Source organism: Cupressus sempervirens, chromosome 4 (assembly GCF_028749045.1).
Source record: "Cupressus sempervirens isolate cs-2001-9-10 chromosome 4, ASM2874904v1, whole genome shotgun sequence".
In the NCBI taxonomy this organism is placed as follows: Eukaryota; Viridiplantae; Streptophyta; class Pinopsida; order Cupressales; family Cupressaceae; genus Cupressus; species Cupressus sempervirens.
In genome coordinates, this window is record NC_143121.1 from 292,295,954 (window position 1) to 292,323,119 (window position 27,166).

The 27,166-nt window shown below is 33.9% G+C and overlaps 3 pseudogenes; all 3 read right to left on the bottom strand.

The window, feature by feature from the left end:
* Positions 1 to 358: 358 nt before the first annotated feature.
* Positions 359 to 757, bottom strand: LOC149561161 (flavonol synthase 1 pseudogene; annotated as a pseudogene).
* Positions 758 to 18,318: 17,561 nt separating this feature from the next.
* On the bottom strand, positions 18,319 to 19,447 carry LOC149561162 (aspartic proteinase nepenthesin-1-like; annotated as a pseudogene).
* Positions 19,448 to 25,699: 6,252 nt separating this feature from the next.
* LOC149561163 (aspartic proteinase nepenthesin-1-like) lies at positions 25,700 to 26,881 on the bottom strand (annotated as a pseudogene).
* Positions 26,882 to 27,166: the final 285 nt, after the last annotated feature.

Genomic DNA, 27,166 nt, shown 5'->3' on the forward strand with positions numbered 1-27,166 from the left:
TCAAAATAATGTTATTACTCTTCCTTAAATCATTTATCAAAATTTAAAATACTTATTAAACATATTAGATTTAACAAATTTCAATACGACAAACATCTTTAAAACGTCCCTCCATAAGGACACTCAATCATTGGGAAGTGAGCACGATCCAAGGGACAATTACATTATTGTTTTGGTATTCAATGTAACATTATATCATAATTGTGGCATTGGAGAATAGACTACTAGCAACTTCATCCGGACAAATTGAGTTCTTACTTGTCGACCTTGTTTATCTTGCAACATTTGTAGTCTGCATATGTTTTGGGATTAAACAAAGCAGGACTGTTATCATCGAGCAGCTCTTTCATGGTTGCTATCACTTTATCACCGGAGGAGAGCAAAACACCAGCCATGACATTCTAACTCTGTCTTTGCTCACCACGCTCCTGCGAAAAAAGTTTTTGTACTTTCCATTGCTCAAAATCTGCCCATTTATCATCACCACAAATCTTCCAAATAAAAAATATACTAGAAAATAAGTTTAAAGAAACTAAAGAAACATAAAAACCTGGAGTGTATCTCCGATATGGGTAATAATGGCGTTTGAAACGTGATCAACAGCAAGGCAGTTGGAGTCTTTGTGAACTTGTAGTCCAGGAACTTGGTTCTCTACAAGCAGAGTTAAAGCACACATATCCGTGTGAGGTACAACTCCCAGAGCGAGCTCCCACTGTTGACAGGGTGGATAATAATTTATCTTCATCTCCATTTCCATGTCTTCCCCACCAATTGCTTCTTTCGGGCCTGTTCGTTTGCTGGGATAGGAATAGGAAAATTGGCATAGAAAAATGTATTTTTTGTTTGGTATCCTAAACTAGAATAGGGAATAGGCAAACATATTTCAATTTTATCCCTAAAATGAACATATGTCCATTTTAAACAAATAGTTGTTATTGAAATAAGCCATTCCTATTCTCAAACTGATTTTTTTTTTTAAATATTTTTTTTCTTATTTTTTCTATTAATTATTTAAATAATTTTTTAATAATAATTTTTTTTAAAGATAATTTTATTTTATTATTATTATTTTCATTATTTAAAAAAAAATTATGTTCCTTTTTCTAACATTTTATTTATAACATTTTTTAATTATATATATTTGTTTTAAAAAAAGAAAATAAATTAACCGTTTTACCATTATTAACAAAATTAACCAAAAAATAATAAATCAAAACAATAAAATTTATGGGAAATATTTTTAAAAATACAAAACTTAACCTTGTTCCTATTTCATTTTTGTACAACCAAACAATGTATTAAGATATTCTCAATCGAATTTCAAGTGAACAAAACAAGATTGAAATTGTCCTTTTCTATTCCCACTCCCCATTTCCATTCTCATTTTATTTTTCTATTCTCATTTTCAATTCCTATGCCATCGAATAAATGGGCCCTCAATGAGTGTTCTTCTAGCCCAAGATTGACTAAAGAGCAGAAATCAACTTATCTACCACGCTCAAAATCTATCTTCCATATTTTCAAAAACCTCTCTGCAATAGCAATCAAATCAGTTCTCTAATGCATAGTACATTGAACTTTGTCATCTTCTTTAAAGCAACGGTACTATCTAAATAGCATATTTTAAACTTAATTTTTTATGTGGTTTATTTAAAATCTAATTTCTATATCATGTTCTTATCATCCATCAACTTGTATGAATAGATATAGCTCAAGCAATATATTATAAATCTAAAATTTTACATTTCCTTACATTCTCTAAACATTGAATGATTGATTCTAGAGGGTGACCAAAAATTTTAATATTTAAAAAGAACCCAAACAATCAAATCTAAAAGTAACTAAATATCTATCGAAGTTTCAATTGTTGACATGACTTAAACAACACATTTTTAACTTGCAATTTATATCTTCTTGCACTCCAAATGATTGAATTAAACATAATGTATTCGTGAGCCTAAGCTTTGCTTAACCTAATTATTAGGAGGTTAAATAAAAGTTTTTTATATTTTATTATTTACTTATATTATTGTTTTGTACCAATGGTGAGTAGGCAGTTGTACCTACCATTGAACATTATTGATGGTTCCTTTCTCACTTTTATTAACCCTACCACCTAGTAGGCGGAGACTATAGTTTTCATTCGGCCTTTTTCCAATTAATCCCTATGTTGGTAACCATGCAAGTAACTATATCCTATGATTTCAAGTGATTTTCTCATTAAACTGATTTTTGTTTCTTTAATTATACTTTTTGATTGGATAATCGATTTTCGCAAGTAGTTTATTATATTTTTCATCTACCAAAAATAAAGAAAAATCTTGTCAAATAGTCCATGTGTATAGATTGTGCATTGATAGTTAATATACCCTTCAAAACATGGTGGAAAATTCTCCATCATAGAAGACCGATATGATGCCATGTACTTGACAAATGTCAACTTGCTATCTTCCATAAATCCTCTTCCATTCTTTTTATCCATACATCCCTTCAACAAGAATTTTTCTTGTCATTACTAGAAGAAAAAAACCATCACTAATCCTTCATACTTCATTAAATATTAATGTTTGCTTGTTTTCTTCTAGAGGACTCCGCAATCACATAGATCTAAATAGTTTAAGCCATGCCAAAGTTCCCAAAGATCGCCTATAATTATGAAAAGCTCATTATGGGTATGTTCTTTTAAACTTATGCCTATCTGAATCATTATTTGGACAAACTCATAGAAGGTTTTTAAAAAAAATTAATTTTCCTTGAAGGGGCATTTTTCTGCTAAAATATGTTTTTAGATCTAGTTCAAAATTCCATCAATTCCATGAAATTTTACTTATTTGTCATGTCCATCTCCAAACGGGGCTTCTTTCAACCATTGTTTGAGGAGTTTCAACAACATTAAACATTTCTAAATTTGTCACTTGATTCACATGACTAACCATAGGAAGATTGTAAGGTTGAAAAAGGCATATCTGAGTTGTCCTATTTCACAGATATTATGGGTCATGAGGATGCTTCACTACCCTAATTTCTTTAAACCCTAGAACTACATCACTTCACCATTGCTTCCTTGCGAAAGTTAGAGAATGAGATTTGCTTAAATGTCAGGTAGGCTCTGTAATGCACTGAGAAATCCACCTTTCTGCAAGAACAATAATGCAATTGATGGTAGAAACATCTTTAATTTTCTTCATATATCCTCTCATACATGGTGTAGGCCTAGAATAGTTAACGGAGAGGATGTGTGATTGAAGTCAAGATGCAAAGACATATTTTTATGCACACAAAGTTCTCAACTTACAAGTAATAATTAAATTTATATTTCTTCAATTAAAATTTATAATACAAAGTTTGATTAATAGAGTGACAAAGTCAATAGAAGGAGATGTAGCTCACATGGTTTTTGTGAGAGTTACGGGTTTGATACCCCACATCTCCAAATTTATTATTTATTTTTTCTTAGTTTTATGTTAATGTGTTTTGTACAAAAATAATCTCTTTCTCCTAAACATCATACACCTTTTGCACCAATGGTCTAGTCTAGAATAGTACCCTGCCATGGTATAGACTTGGGTTTGATTCCCAACTGATGAATAAAATCATTAGTTTATCTTTTGATGTTTCAAAATATTATTATTATTGCTAATTCTTAAATACAAAATGATGCTTTTGTTTCAGGCTTAGATCATAATCTATTGTCTGGTGTAATAATTTTTTTGATACATGTGTCCCTTTTCTCTTATATCTCTTATTTTTAAAATAATATTATTTTCATCTGCAATTAAATTGCTATTGAATTCATTGATTGCATATTCATTATATTTTATTGGAAATTTCCATATTAGACTAATGAGGTTCTCAAGCATATGGTTGTATGTCTAGGGTATTGAAAATCCCCTTGTCAATATGATTATATTTATTTATTAAATTTCATATTACATTTTTTGTGAATTTGCTTGTCAGTATTATTATATTTCATTTGAAATTTTCATACTATACTATTAATTTTTTTCAAGAATCTATATGTTTAGGGTACTTTTAATCTTCATCTACTCATTTGAAATGCTTACCACAAAAGTACCACATAAATTGATATATGACTATGTCATTTTATTTAGAAGTGAAATTATAATTAGAAGCTTGAGTGTAATGAGAGAATTTGTACCAAACATTTTTAAAAACCTAGTAAAGCTGATTTCCTCTTAACTTTTAAACAATAGCATTAGGTGGGACTTCATCTCTACAAAGCTCTTGTCTATATTAGTAGAGTTGTTGTAGATTGATAATACTTTCAATATCAATTATAATATTGATGTGACATTATTTTCTCTTGTGAAGATAAATTAATTAGATGGGTTTGTGTTCCCTTTTTTACTTGCACCTACATATTTAGTAGAGTTATTGTAAGATTGATAATTCTTTCAATGTTAATTATAATTTTGATGTTACATTATTCTCTATTGTGAAGATAAATTAGTTAGATGTGTTTGTGGTAGTGAAGTTCACATTGCTACATGAATATCCTCATAATGGATCATAAAGTGTGATCTAGCATGTTGAGATACTATAAAATTCATACAATCAAAATGAGAAGAAACTAAATAATCTATTAAGATTTATGTACCTATATTGATTGAACAACATTGTATTTTAACTCTCAATGCACTCTTTAAAAATCCTCATCATGAATAATAAAGTGTGCTTCAAATCATCAATATTATAAGTCACTCATTTTAAATCAAGAAGAAACTAAATGATCTATTAAGCTTTAAAAATGGCATGATTAGACAACATATTATAACCTTACAATTTTACATCTTCTAGCCTTATCTAAACATCTTCATTATGGATCACAAAATATGATTCAAAATGGTGCCCACTCAACTAGATTAACAAATAACTATCTAATCTATTTTATACAACATATCTTCTAAACTTATAATTTTATAGCTAACACTAAAATTTTAGAGGTTTCCCTAAAATTTTGTTATAAGTGTTTGAGATGCATAATGCATTGTAATGTTGGTGCTAGATAATAGAAAGGTTAATATTTTAAAAATCCTCTATGTCATAGAAGTGAAGAGAAGTGTTTGCAATTGGGATTTGATTCCAATCAATCCATCAAAACCTGTGAAACTAGTTGTCATGATTTTGAGAACAAGATTTGAATTGGACTGATGAAAGGAATGGCTAATGCAATAATCACTAGATTTTCAAAAAGCTATGTGCGTTAACAAAATAATAGTTCAAAGAAAAAGTGGTAGCTCGTTCAACTGTTTATGTTTCTATATATGGGAGCCTTGATTTATTTGTTGATCTTTAGAATTTGCACCACATGAATGAATTTAAGGAAATATCTTTTGGATAGTAAATGCAAGAGTTTAATGAACAACTAGAGGTCTTTTCACTACTTTGTTCAACAATAAATTTCTATATCTTCATTACTTACTTTCCCATTTTTCTTTAAGTTTTGAAAAGTTACCATTAGGGTACTTTGTGGGAGATTGTCTGCCAATTGAGATCCTGCCTATCATTTCTTTTCCATAATGGTCTGATTTGCTTTAGTATCATTCTAAGATGTTCTAAATACAACATGCGCATCCAACCTAAATGTTAACTTGATTTTTCTTTGAAATTTAGGAAACTATCCTCATGGGTTGAAAAACTGTTGAGGAGAAGATAGTTTCCATTTCTCCACTAATGTTTCCTTAGTCATATTTTGGACAATCGCCCTTCTTGAAGTCAAAAATGTCTAAATGAATTGCAAAGGCCTTTTCAAAGACCAATTAATGTCCCTTTGCATTTCAAATTTACCATTTCAGAGAACTAACTTCATGGGTTAAAAACCTGCCAAGGAGAAGATAGATTTGAGTTTTTCATTGAGGATGATTATGAAGGCTAGAACAAATCTAAAACATGTTTGTGAGTCATAATCATAAATGAAAACATGATTTTCTACAGGATTCTTTGTTACTTGCATATTTTTGATAAGCATGCATCATCTAGTGACTTACATGGGAAATCATCCTCATGGGTAGGAAAACTCGTCAAGGAGAAGATATTTTCCAAATTTTTTCCAACATCAATTTTTAAAATAGTGACACATGGTAAATGAATATATAATATACTTGATCTTTGAATGAGTAACATGAATCTCTATCGAACTAGGCACTAACCTACTCGTAAGATCACTCGACAAAATTAAAACCCACCCAGCTAGGAATGAGGAAAGGGAGAAAAAGGGAAAGTTAGATAGAGATTAGCCTAACCTAAATGAACTTAGACCTAGAGTCAAACAAGATTAAAACTATACTCTTTTCACTAATACCCAAGAACTCACTTTTTCCAATTATTTAGAGAACAAAAAGTAGGGCAACACACCAAATAGGGGTTTTATGTTCCATCCTCACCCCTTTATTCTAACTTTTGAAATCTTAAGTACCATTTATGAATACTTTATAAGATTTTTGAAGTGCTATTTTCCCTATGTAGATTTTTGTTTCCTCTTGTAGGTCCCCTAGAAACTAAATGAGCTTTGGAGTATCATATCAATTGAGAGGAGCTGTGGTTAGAATCATAGGTTTAACAATGGAAAAAACATGAATGAAGATCATCAACTATATAGACTCCCTCTTCACTCAAATCAACATAAATTTAATGAAACTAAGCAGTCATTTACAGATGGATAAGATTGTTTCTTAGCGGTGGCCTTGCAAGAAGCACGATGCCCTCTATAAATTTTATCACAATCCAACAAATAGGTAAGTGTCAATTCTAATTTTGTCTCTTAGAATTTTTCCTGATTTCTCAAGGCAAGTATGAAGGAGACATTGCCTTAATGAAATCATCAAAAAGTATGCTCAACGCTGTGTCTAAGAAAGCAACATGGTGTCACTCCTCTGAATGAACAACCCCATGTAAAGGAAACCAAAGAAAGATAAAATTCCCCTGATCTAGTAACCTTATCTTACAAAAATAAGCGACAATTTCAAAATAGAGTTCTAAAGAATAACATGCTTTTGCGAGGAGAATTCATAGAAGTAGAGGTCTTTGTTAGTCCCTACCACCCATAGGCGGGGACTTATGTTTTCATTGCACTTCTGTATTAGTTGCTTCCTTGGGAGTTGGGTAAAGCGCTAAAACAATGCCACAAAAATCTCCCTCCTTATTCTATTTCTATTTTCCATTATTTCTTTCTTGAATTTTGTTGCTATTCTATTGGCTTAGGACACTTTTCTTGGTTGTCTTTTGATTTGTGTTTGCATAAAAATACATTTTACTATATTCCACATGTTTTCTAACACATGTCTCTTGCATGCTCTGCTGACATGACTGCATAGGCCTACATCGACTTACTTTCATGGCTCATGCTTGTTCCCTCAAAATAGGTGTTTCTGCTTGAACTCTTTTTAACATCAAAACTTCACTTTTAGGACTAGAAAGAATTCCTTCAGTTTCATCTGCTAGACAAAATTCGTTCACTTTCATCTGCTCAATATCAGGTATGCATCAACTACTTCAAACAATTTCTTCTACTTCTCATCACGAAAAGATTTGTAACAAGTTATACATTTGGTTCTATTTTTTTAAACCATGAGTTTATTTATCCACATACAAAACTATTGTAGTTTCCAAACCCATACCTACTTCTTGTTGAATGATTTACAAATGGGTACTTTTGCTTTGGTGCTTTGTTCCTTCAGTCATGTGATAATTAGGGCTTCTCATTTTGTTCTATGATTTCAATTTATCTACTTCTAGAGTTAGATTCTATGTTGTTGTCAAAGAGTCATTTTCTTCTTTCTGTATCAAACAACAGAACAATATTTCTGACCTTGTTTTGTTAGAGTGCGGTCTAGTGCATTTTACAGTAAGCATCTTCATATTTCTACATTTTTTTAGGAGCCTGGTCAAGGACCAATCTTTGGAGCTAACATTTGCAATCATTTCTTCAATTTCTTCGCATAGTGCTAGTAATCAAAAACCCTAAAATTCACTTCTCACATCTCAGTTGGCAGCATAATCCTATTTCATTTCTTCCTTTAGAGATTTGCATAAACTTAATCACCAATAGCATTACATGTCCTCCCAATTTGTAGCTATTTTACAAATGAAAATGATCCCTCTTATAGTTAAAACCCAATCCATTCTTTAGTATTAATAGCGGAGAACTGGAAAAAAAATCGATATGTCCCTTTGTGTTTATGTATGTAGATTTAGTGAAATAAATAAAAAATCCCCTAGAATGGTTCCAGAGCAATTGCAAATGAAGAGTTACACCAATTTTCTCCTAGTATTGACTTTCATATGTTAGTTTTTCAAAATCGGGGAGAGACAAGTTTATATAGACGGTATAGTATTTGTAGTGTTTAATTTCCTACTGCAATATATTCGACAATCATAATACTGTTATAAAATATAGTTCTCATGATTTCTCTTTTATTGATGGGCATATGAATTCCACAATTCTATTTCTACCCCATACCACTATAATCCACCAAAATGGTCTATCATCATCTTATAAATTCTATTCTACATTTATGTTTCATTTAGAACTACTATCTTTTATTTTTTAGAACACACCAGGAAATAGTCATGACATTAGGAGACTCCATAAAATTTTATATTCACGACATTAGGAAACTTCGGTATAACTTGAATGAATTTTAATTTTTAGCAACATCAAGTTCCTACATAATATTGAAAAGAGTAAATAAGAAATTTGGATATAATCACTGATGTTGAGCTCCACAATTATCATGCATTTGGTGTGTATAATTAGACCATTTCCTGTATATTTTGTTTGTTGTAAACTTCTTGTAACATTTTATCCAGTCTATGAACACTTTTTTAGTGACTTGTGTGTATTGAATCTAATCACTATGGCATTAGAGAAACCATTTCCCATTTAAGATATTAGTTTCTACCTAACTCCTTAAGGCTACGATTCCAGTTACTGGCTAATAACTATGCACTTCATAGGATATGTAAAAGGGTCTAAAAGTGGCGAGTAAGGAAAAGTGGGTACAAACTGATTAATCATAGATAAGAAAAATATTTAAAAATATGAATTATTGGTATATAAATGATTTATTGCTAATATTTTTATTTTGTGAAAGCAATTGAGCTTTTATTAAATCTTGAACAATAATTAATCTCTCTCCTATTTTATATTTTAACTATCATATTTCTCCAAATAGATTCTGTGCATTGTGTAGGAGATAGAATGGATAAAAGACAAGCACAAACTCACAAATAAACATTGAACTCTATATGAAACGCATAAACAAATTAACAAACTGTGCTACAGCATATCATAATCATTAATCAACATAAAGATTTAACAAATAAGTGCATTTCAAGATGGCAAGTTCTATATTTCTTCCCCGCTCAACCTATTTGGATGTTTTCTATGTTTTCTTTATTTAATGAGAATAACACCTTAAATTCATTTTTGGATGAGTGATAGCCCTACTTTTGTGGCTTTTTCTCCATCCGCCATAGGTCTCAATCTTCTTTGACAAAAGGTTGTCTAGGTATTGGGTGTGCATTTCCAATTGGCAAAGTCTACATTTTATGATTTCTTGCATATTTTATTTAATTTAATAAGATTTGCACCTAAAGTTGTTCTTCATTTAGAACAACTAAGATTAAAAGCTGGAATCATCAATTTACTATTGAGCTATTGATCCCTCTTTGCGATCTCATCATCATCCGAATATGGCTTATTTCTAACATCGTTGAAGTGAAGCTTAACATTTGTGGGTAATGCCACAAAATAGTAGTGTCGCTCCTGCTCCAACAAAATACACTATATTATTCTATAGTACAAGTACTGTAATATTCACTTTCTAATATACTAATTTGTTTATTCTGTTCACGGTTGCAGCGATTATGAAAAGAGGAACCAACTACCTGCAGATAGAATCCGCTTCAAGTCGACTCTATTTTTGAATTTTGTATCCCGACTTATATTTGTTTATGTATATAGTATATAAATGCACTTTGAACTAAATTTTTCTAATGGTAACAATGATCATCTATTGTACGTAACTGCACTATGGTCCAAGTAATATGTAAATTCACTCTATTTTAAAGCTTCTGTAAAAATTAGAAACTGATGAAATTAAACAATATGCTTCCTACTATTATCACGTGTTAGTCTCAGTAGTAACATATGCATGATTACTCTTTCAAATTTCCTTTTATTCTTCTCAATACTTCTGATTTGGTGGAATTATTCAAATTTGTATTATCCAGCAATGCAAAAGTATTTCTTATGATTTGGATCCATGCATTTGGTTGTAGACTGGTTGCTTGTATCTGAACAAGTAGGGAAAGCTTCTTTGCTAGGAATATAGAGGTGGTGGCTATTGTGTTATTTTCCATTACAAGACTAGAGTCATCCATCTTGAAAGAAGGTATAATCCATGTCATCAAGATCCCCTGCTCCATCTATGCCACCATAGAATTTGTTAGCGTCCGAGATTTATAGTCTACTGCTCCAATATCCATGAATGTTCTGATTGTAGTGATTTACCCTCACTACCCCTCATGTGCGTAGAGCAGTTGAAACTTTTCGACTCCTGAATTCTACAAAATTAGGATGAATAACTTGGCATCAGGGTTCTCACCTGTACACATTGAACTGCTTATGAATTGATATTAAAATTGTGCAATTTGTGTTCACATGTTTTCTATTTCTATTTACTATGTTGTGAACTATATGTTGTAGCCTATGCTTGACAGTTTGGAAATCCATGAGTTGAAAGATTAAAACCTGGATGCTTCTTATCTTATTCATGAAATGTTTTCAATGGACTTAGTAAGGCTTAACCTAAATTGCTCCACTAATCTTATTTGAATTTCTAGTTTATTTAGTTCTCTACCCATTTTTGCTCCATTTTGTTCTCATTTTCTATTGATTTTCTGTAGTTATTTGATTAACAAGTTTTGTTTGTGTTCATTTCAATTCAACAAAACTTAATTGTGTCTCTTAAACCATTCAGTTCTACGCTACTTTTCCAATTATCGGAATTCTACTTGCCAGTGCTACAGAATCCAATCACCATTCCTCTACTAACATACAATTTCGCCCCACCTTTTAATATCCGAACTAGACTTGTCATAAGTGGCCAGCTTGAATTGGCCAACGAAATACTCAACAGCTCAAATTTTGCTGACCAAGAACATTGCTACATCTTTCCCACCAAATCTGCCAGATGCAGGGACTAATGCTGCACGCAGCACTTATTCTTAAAAGCAAACATCCTCAAACAGGCAGGGACTCGACTTAACGCCTAAATATAGAATAACAATCAGATTACATTCATTTACTCTGATTAGACCGTAATCAAGAAAGAGATGATTGTTTTCCAATAGCATTTAAACTTACTTCCTCTCAATGTCTAAATCTTTCTTTATAGACATGTTGCATAATCTTTATAGTGTTGTTCAACTTGCAATTTTGGGTGTATCCTTGACATGCCTCCCTTGGACTTTCATAGGCCCCTATAGTGGCTCCTAATTGGGATGTGGTTGATAAAATCCGCTTTAAAATAAAATACCTGATAATGTTCAAGTTGAAACTAGGTGTATAAAATTGGTGTTTTGCAGGAGATCCACTTTCTATGAGGACAAGTGCAGACAATTGCATGTGATATTATAATTTTTCCTAATTTTTATTTGAGTTAGATCAAGGTGATCTAAACATTAATTTTCTGTCGTGTTGTTATTTATAATTCTTTGACTTAATCTTTAGACTTCATAGACCTCGACAATTTTTGAAAACATCTATATACTAGTATAGATATCTTAAATAAATCTATCTAAAAAATACCAATAGATATCCACTATAAATTGATTAAATTTTAATTTACTGCACGCAAAACTATTTATATTTAAGTAACTTCATTTATTTTATCTTATTGCACTAACTTAAGCCTTTTGTTTTAATTTCTAAATAAATTTGATATTTATCTCTACAAAGATTATTATTTTAATAAATATTTTATGTGATGTTTATTAATTAATTTCAAAAAGTGTTCTATGTTTATAATTCAATTTAACCTAAAAAATAAAAGTTAAACATTAACACACTCACACCATCCACTCCACCTTTCTACCATTGTAGAATGCCTATCAGCATTAATTAAAACATTTTTTATGCAATTATTAATTGTAATCTATGTGATCAAATAATTACACCGATGACATTCCTATTCTGAAGTTGTCCAACTTCAAATTTGAATCTATGTCCAAAAATTCGGTAGAAGTAATGCAAGACAATTCAAATAAATCCGTCTATACAACACTTTTTAATTAATTTTGTCCATTTGTCAACATGGTTCTTTCATTTTGTATGCATTTAATTACACACATTTTAGTAGACACATTTCACACTTCACAAGCAAACCACATGGACTCCTACTCTCATCACTTCCACATAGGTTTCAAAATGGAAATAGAGAAAATATATATTTGCACATGTATGTATTGGAATAGATGAGGAAAGAAAAGATCCTTTCCCATGGTGTTTCATGCCTTCTTTTTTTCCTTTTTCTTTCATTTTATGAAATTCTTATCTTTTTATAATGTTTGTGATCTTGAGATAAAGCTTTAAATTTCTCTCATATCCTTATTGTGTAACTTCTAATTGCAAGTGTAGAAAGGGATGAGAAACAAAAATGTGTAATTTGTGAGGGGGAAATATAAAAGAAGTTTGAATTCATTGTAATAAGATAATATATTAGAGAATTTGATTTTGTAAGAGTAATTTAAAATTTATGATTTAAGATTTTTTTTATCTAATCTTAAATTAGATTTATATTTTATATATATGTTCTTAAAAAAAATTTATGTCAACTTTTTAAATTTGTCAATGCATTGATTTTGAAAAGTAAATTTAACTTTTGTTTGTCTATTTGTTTTAATGATTATATTATAGTTAAATAAATGTTATAATAAGATGAAATTTAGGTACTTCATTTATTCTTTAGATAAATTATTTACATATTTGATATATTTGTTTGAAGATTCCAAATAATTATTTTATTATAGTATATTGATAATAGTTTTTAATAATTCTTAAATTTTATTTTTCATAGACCATCCTTAAACATCACACACTAAGATTTGAAAAATAAGTCAATTTTGACTATTTAACACTTGTAGCCTAGAAATGAGGCCTTAGAATGTGATATTTAAGCCATTCATTTTTTATATGTTCATGTATAATACATTAAATAACTAAAGATCATTAATTGAATGGTATTGTTGAATGATTATGATAAATTTGTTAAATTAATATTGCACTATTTTGAGTTAAAGTTATTAAAAAAGTTTAGATTTACACCATGGGAAGGGTTATGATTGGGTTTAGAATTTTACTTATGATCTTGTTTAGAATTAAGGTTTAATGTTTCTATTGGGGTTAGCGATTAGTCAATAGGGCTTAGTATAGGAATTATTGTTAAAGTAAGAAGTTACATCATGGTCACTACTATAGTTAGAATAAAGATTAAGTTGAAGTATTTACTATTATTATAATTAGGATAATAGTTTAGGTTTATGTCATATTAGAGCTAGAATTGTGTTATGAAACATTTGGTATCATTCTGACATTGGTAAGGCAAAAAACCAAAGAACTATTATGGCTTTGCATTGAAAAATAAAATTTTGATCTTTTTTCATTTGGTGTTGCAGTTGGGTTGCAAGGATGCATGGATTATATTCTTGGTGTGCCCTCGTTAAAGCCAGCGGATCTTCCGAGCTCTCTTTTATCTTAGTCCCCTGTGACCAACGAGATTGCACAGTGTTTTGTAAATGCGAGAGAAGCAGATTTGGTGGTTATGAATTCTTTTTACGCCATCGATTGCAAAGCACTGGAGGCGCTGATGCACAAAATCTCCGTGTTGCAGAGGGTGGGTCATCTTGGGATGGACCAGTTTTTAAATTGCAAGTTCCTTGTGGATGAATGGAAGTTCGGGTTGAGGGGAAGGAGTAGAGAGGATGAAAAGAGGATTGTACAAGCGGAAGTGATTTCGAGAAAGGTGAAATTCTTGATGGAAGGGGAGGAGAGCGTGAGACTGAGAGGAGTAGCGGAGAGTTTTAGAGAGGCTGCCAAAGAGGAAGTCAGGAATGGATTGTCTGCAACTAATCTGAAACTACTTGCTGACAATTTAGTTAAAGCAGTTGAATGACCAAGTAAAGTAATAGCAGAACATCAAACTGTTTGCGATTGTAAGTAATTGTTTTCACCAGTTTGTCCATTGCTTGCTTTTGTAATTACAGTTATTCAGGATAAAAGTGGGCTTCCAAAATGTGGCACAATTTAATAATGAGGAGTATTTGTAAAATAAAATATGAAGAATATTACGTTTTAATACGTGATTGATTGATTCTTAAGTAGAAGTTGACTTAGCTTTAAATATAAATAACATCATTTTATGTATCAATAGTTTCAATTTTTTTAATAATGCAATAATATATCATTTAGAATGTTTCATCAATATGTTTCTTGTTTTAAATTTTATTTTGTATTGATAGACTTAACTTTTAACTTTTAGCTGAAAGAATAATGCATGTTTTAGTATGTTTTCCATATATTTTGGAATATCACCATGTTTGTTGTATTATGTCTTATAAGAAAAGTGTATTGAGAAATATATGATTTCTCTCCTTTATTTCTATTGGTATGAACATGTATTAAATACAAACTACTATCTTTTCTAAATGAAAGAATAATGCATGTTTTAGTATGTTTTTCATATATTTTGGAATATCACTATGTTTGTTGTATTATGTCTTATAAGAAAAGTGTATTGAGAAATATATGATTTCTCTCCTTTATTTCTATTATTGGTATGAACATGTATTAAATACAAACTACTATCTTTTCTAAATGAAATATAATGTAATGATTTTTAAAAAAAAAATTAAATAGAATATAATATTTGAAATATATATTTTAATAGCATTTACAAATTATATTATGTGAAGTTATTTTATGTATTTGTTCTTAAATGAGTTTCAATGTCATATATAATTCAAATAAATTATATTCATCTATACTTTTACTTTTGATTGTAACTAATATTATAATGTGTGTGTATTGTTAAATTATAATTTAATAACTTTACATGATCAATTATTGATATTAAATTATGTAAAATAATTTAAAATTAAAGAAAGAAATCTTCATAGCATAAAGATGCTATCAAATAATAAAATTAAAGGAAAATAAGCTCAAATAATGAAAAGTTAGATGAACACTACAATGAAAAGGAAAAATTGAAAAAGGAAATGAAAAGCAAGAGCTAAAAGAAATCATTACCAAAATAAGGGAGAACTGAACTGAAAGACCAAAGGGAGGAGAAAAGATGGGAGTGCTTAGTGGGATATAAGACAAAGAAGTCCCATAAAAATAATAACAAAGAAAAAGTTAGAGCAATGACTGGAGCACAAAAGTGGGTAGGTACAAGCTAAGGTGACCAAGAAAGTGGAAAAGGGGTCCGGAGGGTAGGGCACAAAAATTACTTGTACTTTCTATTAAACAAGTGGAAATGAAATTGTTATTTCTTTGCCTTATCAGCTTACCACCATTGAATATTCTAACTCTTAGTATTATCAGATTTCCACAATCCATTTGTCATGAAATTTTGCTTTTGAATTCAATTTTAATCACACTCTATGATCTACAATGGGAGAATGTAAGAATGAAATAGTAAAATATAAGAACTTGATAAGGACATGCATTAGTTTGGGCATAGTTAATAAACATATAATTTTTAATCATTGTATTCTAAACTGCATTCTTCACTTAGTACTAAAAAGAACAAAGAAGTTTATCACCCAATAAATAACAATAATAATACCTAGCAATAGGTATGCCAAATAGATTTTGAAGGTCATCTAAGTGTTTATCATTTTTTTCATGTCTCCCTATCATCATCTTTATATCTATGTATCTCTCTATGAATCAATTAATATATCTCACCACCTATATGGCTTGCTATTTATTGTTATCTATCAACCCCTCTTCGAGTGTTCCACTATACCTCCCTACATCTCTTTCTATCTCTATCTTCCTCCCCCCTTCTATGTCTAGACATCTCCCTCTCTATCTAGCCATCACTATCCATCACCCTATTTGTATACCTTTATATCTCTATACATTTCTTCCCTCATTTCTCCCTCAATCTCTATTTATTTTTCTATTATATTCATTAAACTCTTTTATGCCTATTTCATGGATGTGTTAGTTTCAAGGATATTATTTCATAACTTGAACTAGAGATATATCAATGATGGTTACTTAGTTGACTATATTTCATGTGTTGTTTAATGGTTATGGTTGATCATGCATTAATGATGCTTTAATGATTTTTAGTTAATAAATATGATTCCTTTGATAGAAATGTCAAATGATGCTTTAATCATGATTACTTCATATTCGTAATGATACATTATTTTATTTAAGCATTTGATGTTTGACTTGTAATTATTATGGTACTTACCCAAAACTTGCATGTGTATGGTGTGTGTTTGTTTTATCTTTCTATTTTTTGTGTTTGATATGATTAATGGAGGGAGTTGTAGTCACCCACTAGTCAGGATCTACAAGATGTACCACTCGCTGCCATTGCTTGTTTAGTTTAGATATATTTATATACATGCGCATGCTTGTCTTTTATGCAGAACGTAGGTATTGGACATCAACTCCCTTGAATTTCCAAAATGAGCATGCCCTATCACAATAACTCAATGGTAAGAATGGGAAGATAATGTTCAGGTCCAATCCCAGCCATAGCCTAAATACTTGTCTTGGAAGGAGGGCTCGCAATTGACTTCACACCCTTTTTGAAACCTGTGAGTTTATCTTTTTTTGTGTTTGATTTTGAGTTTCGGTCTATTTTGGTAATGTTGCTTTTATGTGAATTTCACTATGTGATTTATTTGGTAAAGGATTTAATTATAATATTTCAGTTAATTATTGTTGGTAAACAGATTTGTCACAGTAGAATTTGCCCAACGGAGTGTGTGGCAAATCGTTCACAACAGTTGGATAGGCCCTTGATATCCGGCCTTCCTCTGCGTTTGGAGGGGCAGCTCCCTCATATGATATAATTTTGAAGCTTTTCAAATAGATATAAAATTAAAATTGAAGGGGGAGAAAGCTCATGATGACGAATGCACCACACGACTTCAAGGCTTTCCCAAACTACTAAATTAAAATTGCTAATAACAATGATCAAGATCTACGCTTGAAAAACTATTACTAGCACAATGTTGATCCACAAATTCATAAACATCTACACCATACCGTGAGAATGCTCACTACAAAGAGAATCAACATTTGAAACAATTTAGATTTAGAATCAGAGAACTCAAATTGCACGTTCCTTTACTTTCTTGCACCAAGAACTTAAGAGGAATTTCTAATTATAAAGACAAATCTGTACATACTTTCCAAATATCATCTTCTAATCAAAATTTCTGCATAGTGTTCCCCTTTTCTAAAGCCTAAAAAGTCCCCTTTACAAAGCCAAAAGGTGTCCTTATATAGACATAGAGGTTAATAACTACCTCTCCGAGGTTAATAACCACCTCCCAAATATGTGATTTGGGTGAGGTTAATTAACCTCTACAAAATTAACCAAGAATGGCTTGAAACTTAGACCTCACACCTTCTGAGAGGAAGATTGAATAATTAATCTTTGCTGATCTCCTCTTCCTTCAATTTTGCCTCTGTTTCTTCCTGCATATCCGGCAACCATCGCAATCCATGAAACCACGTTTCATTCAAGCATTTCATCAAATACTTTTCAAGCATCCACGAAGCTTCCCATTAATCTCCCATTGATTACTCTGGAAAATTCTCTGCACTTTAACACCCTTAAATCTGCCATCAACTATATCCATTTCATTAATGTCCTTCACATTCATAATCCATCGTAAAAGAATAGATGTTGATATATTGGGAGCACAACTCATAATGTCAATGAAACTAGCAACTAAGATTTGAACATAAGGCAACTTCTCCAACCACATCGGGCTCTGAATTCTCTCTATATCTGTCAAACACTCCTCAGCTTTAATTAATTGTATTGAAGAGAGACCTTCTAGATTAAGTGTTGTCAGTTGAATGTATCCACTTATGTCAAGAACTTTGAGTTCTAGTATTATATCTGTGGATTGATAACAGAAGATGGAGCATGGATTCGTCACAACCCCAAGAAAGCTAAGGTGTTTACAGGTTTTGTTGAGCTTATGGAGTCTGCTTCACCCAAGAAAATGTTCAACTATGTAGCTGTGCCAAAGGATTCAAGCCAAGACAGAAAAAGACTCACTCTGAGCAAAGGCGAAGCACCAAAGATTAGGACCGGCCTCAAGGGAAAAAAAAGGAAAAAAAAAAAAATTCTACAGAGGAAGATTCATGTCAATGCCTCCCTAGGAATGGAAAGTAACAGAGGGAAATCTCAAAGGCCTTGTTCCGTAGCACAGATCCAGAGGTATAGGAGGCCCCTTCAAGGGCTTCAAGCCCACAATCTTTTTAATGGCCCTTTTGAGCGGCCTGTAAATGGATCTCACAGAGTAAGTTAGAGTTGTTCCACTGTCCATGATCACTCCTCCATTGCCGCCATGTTTGACCTTAAATGCCCTTAATGGAATCAGAAGGGCTTCACCAGAAACGGTCACACCAGTCATGGGAATGTACCAGAGGGAAGGATTCAAGCCGTTTTGCACCAATCTCAGAGTATGCCCTCCCGTGAAATCAGCTGCCTGGCCCGAAAAAAGAGGGCTTGTTAGTTTATGGGGAGAGTTAATGGGCAGCAAGCAATATGAGAATTTATACGAGATCTTGGGACCCAATTTGGAAAGCAGCGACAATGGGCCTCTTCCCAATGGTGAATGTCTCGTAGGCAAGAACACCGGCTGTAAAAGTTGAATCCGCATAGGAGTAAGTGTATTGGCATCCTTGGAGGCACCGGAGGCCGAATGGCTCCAAGGCTAGGCAGAATTGATCCTCACAGGGGAGACGTTTGTATGTGATTGATTTCCTTGGATCGAAAAGCGACCTCCTCTGTTTCATGCATATCCGGCAGGGTTTGCATTGTGTCCAGATCGGATCGCTGCCTGTGTCAATTATGGCCTTCATTCTCACTCCCGGTGTTCCTACTGTAAGAGACATCAGGACTTCTCCATCCCCAACATGAACTGGTGTTCGAATCCCCATAGTGAGGTTCCCGATTCGTGTCTGGCTTCAAAACACGACGGATCTGATTCGATCCAGAAGACCCAAGTGATTGTCCCTCCGATTCATATGTACCTTGAATCCCAATCCCTCTTTTTCAATCGAGGAATCGTTTATGAGCATGGAATTGGAAGAACCCATTGTGGAGGTTAATTGGAGAATCAACATCAATTTGAATCTCATTCCCCCCATTTTCATAATCGGCCTGAGCTCGAAGCGTTGAAGATCTTTACAGCGACGATCTTGCCGCTTGACAAGATGCCTCTGTAAACAGAACCGTAGCTACGGGTGTCGATTAAATTATCCCGACTGTAGTTCCCTGTTGCTCTTTTGAGTTCTTCCATGGAGATCTTTAGATTTCTCGCTGTTTTCATAATAGTTCGAGATGAGGTGCGAGGTGCTCTTTTCGGAATGTAGATCCAGATTATCCAGATCACAAGCCCTGTGAAAATTAATGCTCCAGCTATGCCTACTGATGCACCGATCAGTATTGTGTTTCTGTGTTTCTTGTGTTGCTTTAAGGTTTTTGATGAATAGGCATTCAATCCCGAACAATTACCGCACAATCCTGGATTTCCAAGGAAGGATGGCTTGTTCATCTTCTGATTGAACCAGAACAGGGAACTTGGCCTGTTAAATTGTTATTTGATAGGCTCAAGATTTTGAGCATTTCAAGCTTGGCGATGGAGGTGGATCACACGTTTTGAAACTATCTCCGCATCTCGCTCCACTCGCTGGCCTTTACATCGGTTAAGCTTCACCTAATTTATTTGTTTCTTCATCGTGCCCGCCAAGTTGTCGTGCTCTTTCCGCCTTCACATAGCCGCTCATCAAAATAATAAAATATTTTGATATCACTTTCGCCTTTGCTCACTCTCCATATTCGTTTCAAACTCCAAGTCCATTGTTCACGTGGATTATCAATTGCCAAGGAAGGCCATTCGATAACACTATGTTGGGAAGATAAGCAGCCCACGTGATATGCTATGTCAACCCAAACTCGAGACGTGGATGTTTGGATGATTCAAACATGAGCTTGAATTGGTTAGCCCTATTCCAAAGCCGCTAAACTGGCACATGCACAGAGGACACTAGCAAAGCTAGACTGGTTCAGTTTCCAACCTGCCTGATACATTCGACGGAACTGCTCTAAGGCCGCTTTGCTGTTTTCACTCTTACGGAATCCTTCAATCATAGAATTCCATGAGACTATGTCTTGATTCTACACCTCTTCAAACAGTTTCTGTGCTTCACCCATTCTTCCACTCTGAGCGTAGCCTGTATTTAGAGCATTCCATTTTCGTCAAATATTTGGCGTGCTTTTATTGCTTCTTCAAAAACGTCCTTATCTTGCACTTGGTGAAGACAACAGTTTGCACATGATGAGATTATTTTATGTTCCAATCCAATTCCTTCATAAAGTCGGGCTCCCATTTACATTTTTGACTTCTCATGGAAGAATTTCAAACAGGTTAGTAACCGTCTCGAAGAGGTTAAGAAATACATATTTTTGGTGGCTATCATTAACCTATTGAAGAGGTTAGGAAAAACATATTTTTAGTGGTTAATATTAACCTTTTACTTGGAGGTTAAGAAAGACACATTTTTGGTGGTTAACATTAACCTATCGAGAAGTTAAAGGTTAAGAAATACACGTTTTTGAAGGTTAACATTAACCTCTTAAGAAGTTAAAGGTTAAGAAATACGCGTTTTTGAAGGTAATCATTAACCTTTAATATATTGATGCTCAAAAGCTGGATCTCAATGATCTCAAGTGCTGTGCGGAGCTGAGAACGAGCCGGAGACACGGAGGCTTAAAGACTTGCAAATTTCAAAGGTAGAATGGCCAATTTGATGTTTAAAACTAAGCAAGTTTTAAAAATTAACAGAGGCTTATAAAATTTAAAGAATTTTATAACCGGGCAACAGCTGGCTCTAACTGGGGACAAGGACTGACAAGGACGAAGCTCGAATCCAGAATAATGAAGTAGCGCCTTATCCATTGGGCTGTGAAATAGAGTCATTTGAGGGACCAAATTACAAAAGAGGGAACACAAAAACCAAAAATAGGACAACAGAAAGAAAACTAGGCACAACAAAACTCCTAATTAGACTATATACAAGGTAGGTTTCCCTACCTACAGTGACTCAAGGTATAATCATACAAATCCATTCACTGGCTGGGGAAAATAAATACCATGGTGTACCACCATATGACAATTCTTAAGCTTCCATGGGCTCAGATATAAGTCCGTTCCTTGAATTCTAATTATGAGATTCTTAGCCTGCTCAGCATCTCTAGATAAAGGGATGCATCCAAATAACCAGGCTTCATAAAAAATCTCGGGCTTCAAAATCAACTTTGCTTCTTGTTGTATGTCACTAATGACTTCATTTTCAAAGAGTTGAAGTATAAGATTCTCAAGTTCCTGAATGCATATTTGATCTTCTCCTCTACTTGGCAAGCCCTCAACCTGAAATTGTAATGATTGGTCATCATGAAGTCCTGAACTCATTTCCGACAATAGACACTCTTTCTTTTCTATTGGCATGATCATGGTTGAATCTTCTGTAAAATTATTCCAACTGGGATGCACATCGATGTTATATTGAATCTCCTCATGATCCATTTCTTCTTCCTTCTCTTCCAAAAGATCATCTTGAATTTTTAGTAACTTCTGAGTTACATGGGTACCATCTTCAACATTGTGGACCATAACTTCAATTTCCATCCCATTAATATCAACATTTTCCATCTAAAGGGCCTTCTGATGGTTAAGATGAGAAGATATCAAACCTCGTATTGGATTGCCTTTATACAATCTGTGGAGTGAAGTAACCTGCGGGGTTATAATAACCTTTGAACCTTGTCTTTGAATACCAACTTGAGAATCATCAGTAGAAATGTCTTCGTCTACAAACAAAGGATTAAAGTAAACACTTTCACCATAGAGGAAATTATCATCCAAAGCTTTTGAGCACAAACTCGGGATAAAAACATCATTAGAGTTTCCTTCCTTAGATTCCTCCATGAGATCACCTGCTGACTGATTACTTATTTTATCATGGTTATTCTCCTCATAGAATCTTTTTGACATAAGATCTCCTATTTGATGAGAAGGCTCAAAAAGAGGATTTCTTTGACCTTCGGATAATCCATAGGATTTCAAATCTACTTCCATTTGATCATAGGAACCTGTTGCCATATAGCTTTCATTTTCGATATGTTCTATGATATCTATCCCCTTTTGAATCATCATTTCTTTACCAAGACATTCTTCATGAAATGCAAAAGGTGGCATGCATGATAGAGAATGAAGGCTAAATAGTTTATCTTCTTCTCTCTGAAGCTGATTTTTAACGTTTCCATCAACCGATCGCTTAATCACAAGTTCATCAATATCCTCAAATGTAAAGGTCTCCATTTCCTCAGGGAAAGCAGATATTTGTAGAAGTTCATGACTGCTTTTATCTCCATCAATGGTAGTGGTTTTTGATTCTTCCATGATGTCTAAAGTATTGATATCATCAATAGATTCATCATCACGAATGGTCATTGAAGGATTATTTGGAAGATTTTCTCCACATAGGAAGTCATCATCTGAAGCATCCAAGCACCAAGTAGGAATAAAAGCAATATGAAATTCACTTTGATCCACATTTTCCTCATCTTCATTCATTTGTTGTGTAGTTTCTCGAGGTTTTGATATTTCTCTTTCTTTTTCATTAGGATGGAGATGATTGAATAATTTCTCTTGGGTTTGAAAATGTTCACAATGATGCCTTGATACATTACTAAACTCTTTTACTTCTATAGGCACCATCTCTCGATCATCTCCTTGATTAAGCATTGAACCTTTGTCTTCTTTCATGCAAGCAGATCTAGATGAATCCTTTCTAACATTTGGATCAGGTGATGTTCTATTATCAAGAAAATAATTCTTGCATGGGTCTTCTTTCTCAAGTTCTCGCAGCACCTGAAGTAAAGAAGGATGTACTTTGTCAGGATCCAAGCGTGCATTGCCGTAGAAACCTTTTAAGAATTCCACCTGATTGGGATCAATAGAAATATGATTTTGATGAGCAATAGGTGCAAGCATTGGGACACCTTTTTGACCACCACTATCCATCTTCGATTGACATGAATCACTTTCCTTATCAAGCTCTTCTTTATAATTACATGTAGAACTTGTTTCTAAGGACGATTTGGGCTTGTGAGAGAAAAATTGATAATCTTTACCATCTTCTTGTTCAATCTTTTGCAATTTCTGGAGCAAAGATGGATGAGTCTCGCCTGGATCTAGTTTCCGTCCACCATAGAAACTCTTCAAAAAGCTAGCTTGTTTAGGATCATCAAAAATCCAATTTTGTTCAGGCGGAGGTGCATGAGAGATACTTTTATTATTCTTCATCACTGATTTAGATGAAAGACATTTTTCAGTAAAGCCTTCTTTATCTTTATATGTTGAATTTCTCTCCAAGAAGGATTCTTGATAATGAGAAAGAAACCCATATTCTTTTCTATCATCTTCTTCGATCTTTTGAAAAACTTGAAGTAAGTGGGGATGAACCATTTTAGGATCTAACCTCCTACCGCCATAGAAATTCTTCAAGAATTCAACTTGCAGAGGTTCATCGGGAATCTGTTTCTTAGGATATAAAAAGTATTCATCGTCACTATCACTATCACTATCGCTTTCAACTTTTCCCTTGTACCAAACCATGTTTCAAATTCGAACCTCAGATAGAGTCGCCAATATTCAATCTTCTAAATACAGTCGCCAACCTTCATTCAAGGGAAGGTACCTTCATCAGCCGAGTTACTGATTGTTATTTACTTGAGTTTGGATGTGGCCAAGATTTTTCTTGTTCCTTCTTGGAATGACTACTACTCTTTCAACAACGTTGTGACCAATACGAGCTCTTCACAAGATTTTCTCAAATTCTTATTCTTCTTCAAGAACTTGATTCACCAGATGGTATTGTTAACCGCTTCATCTACACCTCTAGGCTAGAGTGTTCAAGTCTGAGATGATATCCTCCTGGTTGTCTTGGAAGCCGAGGTTTTGTTGGAGAACCGAAAAAATATTCTCACATGGTAGCACCATTGTGCTTCATCGTAGGCAACTATCAATCTTTCTATTCAGTCTTCCCCAGCGGAGTCGTCAAAAATCTGTTGGTAAAAAAATTTGTCACAGTAGAATTTGCCCAACGGAGTGTGTGGCAAATCGTTCACAACAGTTGGATAGGCCCTTGATATCCGGCCTTCCTCTGCGTTTGGAGGGGCAGCTCCCTCATATGCTATAATTTTGAAGCTTTTCAAATAGATATAAAATTAAAATTGAAGGGGGAGAAAGCTCATGATGACGAATGCACCACACGACTTCAAGGCTTTCCCAAACTACTAAATTAAAATTGCTAATAATAATGATCAAGATCTATGCTTGAAAAACTATTACTAGCACAATGCTGATCCACAGATTCATAAACATCTACACCATACCGTGAGAATGCTCACTACAAAGAGAATCAACATTTGAAACAATTTAGATTTAGAATCAGAGAACTCAAATTGCACGTTCCTTTACTTTCTTGCACCAAGAACTTAAGAGGAATTTCTAATTATAAAGACAAATCTGTACATACTTTCCAAATATCATCTTCTAATCAAAATTTTTGCATAGTGTTCCCCTTTTCTAAAGCCTAAAAAGTCCCCTTTACAAAGCCAAAAGGTGTCCTTATATAGACATAGAGGTTAATAACTACCTCTCCGAGGTTAATACCCACCTCCCAAATATGTGATTTGCTTGAGGTTAATTAACCTCTACAAAATTAACCAAGAATGGCTTGAAACTTAGACCTCACACCTTCTGAGAGGAAGATTGAATAATTAATATTTGTTGATCTCCTCTTCCTTCAATTATGCCTCTGTTTCTTCCTGCATATCCGGCAACCATCGCAATCCATGAAACCATGTTTCATTCAAGCATTTCATCAAATACTTTTCAAGCATCCACGAAGCTTCCCATTAATCTCCCATTGATTACTCTGGAAAATTCTCTGCACTTTAACACCCTTAAATCTGCCATCAACTATATCCATTTCATTAATGTCCTTCACATTCATAATCCGTCGTAAAAGAATAGATGTTGATATATTGGGAGCACAACTCATAATGTCAATGAAACTAGCAACTAAGATTTGAACATAAGGCAACTTCTCCAACCACATCGGGCTCTGAATTCTCTCTATATCTGTCAAACACTCCTCGGCTTTAATTAATTGTATTGAAGAGAGACCTTCTAGATTAAGTGTTGTCAGTTGAACGTATCCACTTATGTAAAGAACTTTGAGTTCTAGTATTATATCTGTGGATTGATAACAGAAGATGGAGCATGGATTCGTCACAACCCCAAGAAAGCTAAGGTGTTTACGGGTTTTGTTGAGCTTATGGAGTCTGCTTCACCCAAGAAAATGTTCAACTATGTAGCTGTGCCAAAGGATTCAAGCCAAGACAGAAAAAGACTCACTCTGAGCAAAGGCGAAGCACCAAAGATTAGGACCGGCCTCAAGGGAAAAAAAAAAAAAAAAAAAAAATTCTCCAGAGGAAGATTCATGTCAATGCCTCCCTGGGAATGGAAAGTAACAGAGGGAAATCTCAAAGGCCTTGTTCTGTAGCACAGATCCAGAGGTATAGGAGGCCCCTTCAAGGGCTTCAAGCCCACAATCTTTTTAATGGCCCTTTTGAGCGGCCTGTAAATGGATCTCACAGAGTAAGTCAGAGTTGTTCCACTGTCAATGATCACTCCTCCATTGCCGCCATGTTTGACCTTAAATGCCCTTAATGGAATCGGAAGGGCTTCACCAGAAATGGTCACACCAGTCATGGGAACGTACCAGAGGGAAGGATTCAAGCCGTTTTGCACCAATCTCAGAGTATGCCCTCCCGTGAAATCAGCTACCTGGCCCGAAAAAAGAGGGCTTGTTAGTTTATGGGGAGAGTTAATGGGCAGCAAGCAATATGAGAATTTATACGAGACCTTGGGACCCAATTGGGAAAGCAGCGACAATGGGCCTCTTCCCAATGGTGAATGTCTCATAGGCAAGAACACCGGCTGTAAAAGTTGAATCCGCATAGGAGTAAGTGTATTGGCATCCTTGGAGGCACCGGTGGCCGAATGGCTCCAGGGCTAGGCAGAATTGATCCTCGCAGGGGAGACGTTTGTATGTGATTGATTTCCTTGGATCGAAAAGTGACCTCCTCTGTTTCATGCATATCCGGCAGGGTTTGCATTGTGTCCAGATTAGATCGCTGCCTGTGTCAATTATGGCCTTCATTCTCACTCCCGGTGTTCCTACTGTAAGAGACATCAGGACTTCTCCGTCCCCAACATGAACTGGTGTTCGAATCCCCATAGTGAGGTTCCCGATTCATGTCTGGCTTCAAAACACGATGGATCTGATTCGATCCAGAAGACCCAAGTGATTGTCCCTCCAATTCATATGTACCCTGAATCCCAATCCCCCTTTTTCAATCGAGGAATCGTTTATGAGCATGGAATTGGAAGAACCCATTGTGGAGGTTAATTGGAGAATCAACATCAATTTGAATCTCATTCCCCCCATTTTCATAATCGGCCTGAGCTCGAAGCGTTGAAGATCTTTACAGCGACGATCTCGCCACTTGACAAGATGCCTCTGTAAACAGACCCGTAGCTGCGGGTGCCGATTAAATTATCTCGACTGTAGTTCCCTGTTGCTCTTTTGAGTTCTTCCATGGAGATCTTTAGATTTCTCGTTGTTTTCATAATAGTTCGAGATGAGGTGCGAGGTGCTCTTTTCGGAATGTAGATCCAGATTATCCAGATCACAAGCCCTATGAAAATTAATGCTCCAGTTATGCCTACTGATGCACCG